This window comes from Xyrauchen texanus, chromosome 3 (assembly GCF_025860055.1).
Source record: "Xyrauchen texanus isolate HMW12.3.18 chromosome 3, RBS_HiC_50CHRs, whole genome shotgun sequence".
Taxonomy (NCBI): Eukaryota; Metazoa; Chordata; class Actinopteri; order Cypriniformes; family Catostomidae; genus Xyrauchen; species Xyrauchen texanus.
The window spans coordinates 52,369,383-52,375,653 of NC_068278.1; positions in this window are offsets into that span (position 1 = coordinate 52,369,383).

Consider the following 6,271-nt stretch of genomic DNA (forward strand, 5'->3'; position numbering starts at 1 on the left):
TGCCTGCCAAACTTCCACATGCCCTCAACGTGGATGCAATGGAGGGAAGAATTGTCATGGATGATGTCCTAAATTTGCCACATTCTGTTTGTCTCCACTTTGCTTTGGCTTGTCTAAATTTAGAGCATAGATCAAAGACAATGAGGAACACATTTTATTTTATTCAGCGGGTATATCTGTCTTTGGGACAAAAAAGACATTTCTGTCTTTTAAGGGTCTCCAAACCCTTAAAAATTGTCTTTTAAGCTGAACTTGTTTCTAGCATATTTTGCTGTAATTGCAGTTCAGTTTAAGAATCCAAAGACACATGCAGGTTTTTCCAAATTGTAAAGGCTCTTTTTCTTTTTTTTATTAAATAAATACTTTTTTGGAGTTTGCACAGTGCCTGTTCTGCAAATGCTCTATACCTTGTTTATGGTCCAGATATTATGTTGTCATGCATTCAGTGCTGCAAGAGGTCTTGAGAACAGATTGTTTTTTTTTTATTGTGTTGTTCTTAGAGTTTCAGCTGTTTATTATGCAAATAAACAGTTGAGAATTTCAAACTTGTTAAGTGTGTTATTTGAACTAGAAAAAATATTTTCAGTTTACTTAAAGAGAATGTGGAAACCGATTGCACGTAGTATTTTAAGTGTACACCACTTAAAAGTGATACAGTAAACTCATGATGAGATTAGTGGTATTTCAGATGTAAAGTGAACAAATTGTATTAAATTTAAGTTAATTGACTTACTAGAGTAATCTACTAATAAATAGTATTACTAATAGTACTACTAATAAATAGCATATGCCAAATGCATAAATGTAAGTAATTTGTAAGGTTACTAATTAATTTATAGAAAATTAACAAAAAAAAATTAAGTTAACTACAAATGTACTATTAAGTTTAATAAGAAGTTGACATTACTTGCATAGGAACATTAATATAACTTAATTTTAGTAAGTAAGTTTTCTTTGCAGAAGGCAATAGGTTTCCTTAATTTTTAAGTAAACTGAACATGTAAACTTTTACAGTGTATGAAGGTAACACATTTAAAATACTGTCTTGTGTAAGATGATGTAATGTTTAAACTGTATTGTACAAAGTATGGCTAAGTAATAACAGTTTGATATTGAAGACAAAGTGAGCAATTTGTAGTATTTTGAATAAGCCAAAAGGTGTTACAGAGCATATACTTTTTACTCAAATATAATACACTTATGGTATATTGTTTGTATGTTTCGAAGACACTTGCAATTAATTTGTAATGTACTTGTAACACAAAGTACACTTTAATATAAATAATCAAGCATGTAATTACCCTACACTGGCGTATACTTTAAGTATACTAAGTATACTTGAAGTTGTTCCAATTTAGTACACAAAAGTTTTGCTTTACTACAATTTAAATACAACTAAAATATACTTAGTACAAAATTAGTTGATTCAAAATAGCACACTTCAAGTTAACTAATTTAACACACCTGAAGCATACTTAAATTAGTCTGGCTTCAAGTATACTTAGCATACATCTTTTTCACAAGGGACTGCAGGTGGATAAACAAAATAACTATATTATTTATACCTTTTTTTTGTAATAATTTCAGTTAAATTGCTGTATTTTGGCAATCATTTTTTGCAGTGTTTTTTCATTATTTCTGCAGTGTTTTTTTACAATTAACAAAATAGCAGCAACAGCCTTTTTCAATTTAGTGTGAAGATTTTTGTTGATTTTGAAGTGTTATGTATTCCAGTAACACCAAAAGAATTAAAACGATGTATTGCCTTACAAATTATTTGTGAAACTGTGTCCCTCTCCTTGGTGCAGTCATTTATTCTAAATATATAACTAGTAGCATAGAAAACATGCACATTGTGGCATAGTTTCCTTTGCTGTTGCCTGCTCTTGTGATAAACTAAAGACCATGGTCTCTGTGTGAACTTATTATTTTGTAGAAATCTGTTGAGTGTGAAAGAATTACTTCAGTGTGAGGGAATTAAAATAAATTGGTAAGGAAGTCAGAGTTCTGTTAATATATTTAACGTTTTGTTTAAAAAAAAAATTGTAAGGGCCCTTTTTTTTCCACATGTCTGTGCACACCCCTGCTCTCCACTGAAGCAAATCATGGTGCATTCTGGGAATTGCAACTGAAATAATCTTTGAGGACTTGTTCATTATGGCTGATTGATCCATTCTTCAGATAAGAGACCTTCTAATATGCTTCTTCTGGTTTAAACAAAGGCACGGCTGCACTACTTCTCAACCGCCTAACATTCTATGCTTCAACTAAATCATTGCCAGAAGGTTGTCTTTTTTTGCATGGAGATGATACCCTATTTTTCTCATGAGTTTGTGATTGGATCAGATTGACAGCTGGGCTTGATCCTGTCATTTAGTGTGTGATGCCCAATTTGTCTGTAGCCATTTATGTAGTTGGAAAGTGTTTACTGTATTTTTAGATTGTTAATATTTTAGAAGTGTTGTGTTGCAATCCAGCCTAAAAGTGTTCCTCTTCATTCACTCAATTTTGTCGACTGATAAAATAACTAACCAACTACATCTCGGAGTTTAATTGCATTGTGGAACTTATATGTGAATGTTTGCTAAATGGAAAACCTTTTAAATTATATTCTTCAGTTAGGACCATTAAGCTTTTTTGCATTGTGACATTTTCAGGACATGCATCACATTTTACCCCTAATTATCAATTCCTGAACACATCAAAAAGGCAAGACTTTTACTATTCCTGCATTGTTAAAGTAATGAGAATTCCTATTGAAAACACAGTCAGTTTTTATTGTATTACAATATAAAAAAAGATGCTGCAGTAATACTGCAGTAAGAATTTGAAAAAATAACTTGCTGCGTGCGCACACACACGAGCAATGGAGAACTACTAGGATGTATAAGTACAAATAATATTAATAATATTTTTTTTCATGTTGCGGTAAGAATATTATTATGATCTTTTTACTCATTGCAGTAATGTGATCTGGGGAATGTACGTAATTGTTATGAATATCAGAAAACATCATATTACATAATGTCACAATGAAAAATATTTTAATTGCGCTAAAAAAAATAAATAAAAAGGCTTTATTTTCTATATGTAAAAATTATTTCTTTCTTTTGATTTTTTTGGGGTAAAATAGTACCAGTACGGTTTGCATGAGAATCACCAGAAAATGGACCACTTGTTTGCCTCTTATGGTGCTTTTGTGTCCTTTTCGAATTATGAAACCGTCACTCCCCATTCATCGTAATTGCATGGAAAAAAAAAGTGACCATTACGGTCTTCAGAATTTCTCCTTTTGAGTTCAATGGAAAACAAATTGGAGTCATGTGTGTTTTGAATGAAAGAGGATGAGTAAATAATACATTTTTCAATTTTGAGTGAACTATTCCTGTAATCCTGTGCTCTGGTCGTGCTTTTACAGCATTCAGTCACAATTAAGTATTCAGTGAAATAATCAGTATCTGCCAGATTTCTATCTGAGCATTCCCCCTAGAGTGAAGAGTATAGAAACTTGTTCCTTCTGCTGTGTGGCCTCATTATATCACAGCACTAGGTGCCATTATTCTATCTTATTTCCTGGAGTCTCTGTTCTTAATCTCCCAGTGGACCACAGCCACACAGGTGTCTCAAATGTTTGTAAGAGAGAGAGAGAGAGACAGGAATAGAAAAGTATTTGGAAAAACCTGCGCCACACACACACACAATATAAAAATTTATATATTGTGTGTGTGTCTTATATGTCTTAAAACAGTGTTGGGATGTGTTCGTGAAGTTGTGCCACTATATTCTCGAGAGACATAATCAGTATGGCAAGTAAAGTGAAAACACACAAACTTTAGTTTGGGTAATTAATAGCTGGCCTTTTCACTCACACACCCTCTTCTACATTATGATGAAATAATTGGTGCAAATTTGTAACATATTACAAATCAACATGAGTCATGACTAACTAGCATCAGTGGCAAGAGGGCAAGCAGAAACATGTAAGGGATAAATGTACAGGCAGCTGTAATGGAAAAATAAACCAGACAAGTGGATGGGTCTTGTATCACCCTGAAGGGGTGCATTTTGCGATAACAACCTACTGACTGTACATTATCCCTCTTATTATACAGCTATTGAACGAATACATAAACGTGAAATATAATATAATTTTTAATGCAAATCCATATGTGAAGAAATAGCTGAACAGCTGATTTGCATTGGAGGTCTGACTGCTCATTATACAGCTTATTACTAGACTACTTGCCATATAAATAAATAAACAAACATGAAACATTAATAGGAGTTGGAATCATTTTATTAGCTTTCTTTTAGAAATTGCAGAGTGATATGAGAAGTAGGAAAGATGACTCTCAATAGATCGCAACAGGGATGTATTTTTCCCATTAAGGTTTTCTGTAGGCTTTTCATAAAATCCTTTATAAGAGTTCTAAGCCACGAACCAAACAGCTCCAAGGTGAATCACATCACAAACTTTGATTTGCAGCAAAAAAAGTATCTGACAAACAGACAAAAGGGGCAAGTCGTTCACGAGGGCACGAACTACAATGCAGTTAAGCATTGTGAATTATATAGTCTACTCATTTTTTTTTTTTTAAATAAATCAACAACCTAAAATCACTAGTTTTATACAAGTATAGAAACAATGTATTTTAAGTTAAATATTCTGAAACATACATGTAGTTTTAGGGTGTAGGGAGAAGATCTCAATTGCATCATTCACAGTGCTCCATGGAAGTGGGTGGTTGCTGCTGGACTAGTTTGGCAGGCTTTGTTGGCCATGGTTCTCTCTCTGCTGGGCCATGGGTAGTGTAGTTGTTCACCAGGAATTCCACTATTAAACACTTTAAAAAACGATGTTGAAATAACGCAGACTGATAACGCAACAAACCTGAGCGCAAAAAAAAAAAAGAAAAAAAAAAAGTGTACAATATTTTTACTTCCAGAACCAGACTAGGGGCACTCTATACCGGATGAGCAGTCAGATTTTTTTTATTCCTCAGATGTGCAGTTGTTACTCAGAAATATCAGACTGCTAGATGGCACCAATCAGTATCAAGCATTTCAGCAGTGTAATAAAATGCAGATGTGATTCATAAAATGAGAGCCATATGCATTTTATTTTTATGGTTCACAACAAACATTTGTACACACACACACACACACACACACACACACACACACACACACACACGTGTTAATCATCTAACAAGGCCACATGTCAAGGTCAGGATAGATGGCAAGTGAATAATCAGTTCTTGTAGTCAACGTGTTTTGAATTCAGGGGAAATGGGCAGGAATAAAGACATGAGAGACTTTGACAAGGGCCAAATTGTTATGGGGCCAAATTGTTATGGCCAGAGCATATCTGAAATGGCAAGGCTTGTGGGGTGCTCCCTGTCAGCAGTGGCGAGTACCTCCTGACAGTGGTCCAAGGAGGGACAAACTACAAACTTACATTTACGCATTTGGCAGACGCTTTTATCCAAAGCGATTTACAGTGCACTTATTACAGGGACAATCCCCCCGGAGCAACCTGGATTAAGTGCCTTGCTCAAGGACACAATGGTGGTGGCTGTGGGGATCGAACCAGCGAACTTCTGATTACCAGTTATGTGCTTTAGTCCACTACGCCACCACCACAAACTGCCGCCAGGGTGTTGGGCTCCCAAGGCTCAATGTGTGAGAGCAATGAAGGCTATCCTGTCTGGACCAAATTGACAGAAGGTCTACTGTAGCACAAGACAATACAAATTTTAATTATGGGTTACGGGAGGAATGAGTCCAAAAGTGCATTGTACCCTGCTGCGTATGGTGCGGTGTAGCCACAGTCCAGTCAAACGTGCCTACGATAGACACGCAAGCTTTGGAACTGGACCTTGAGCAGTGGAAGGTGGTCAGCTGGTCTGATGAGTCACATTTTCTTTTACATCACGTGGATGATGTAACAATTATAAACTTGAGTCACTAAAATACACTGTAAAAAAAACAGTTAACTACTGGCAGCTGTGGTTGCCAGCATTATACTGTAAAAATACAGTTTGTTACCGTTCTTGAAATTAACAGCAAGATACTGTTTTTGACCTGCGATGGACTGGCGACCTGTCCAGGGTGTCCCCCGCCTTTCGCCCAATGTTAGCTGGGATAGGCTCCAGCCCCCCCGTGACCCTGTACACAGGATAAGCGGTTGACGATGGATGGATGGATGGATACTGTTTTTGACAGCTACAGTATACAACTGCAACCTAGCAGCATATTGCTGTTAAATTAC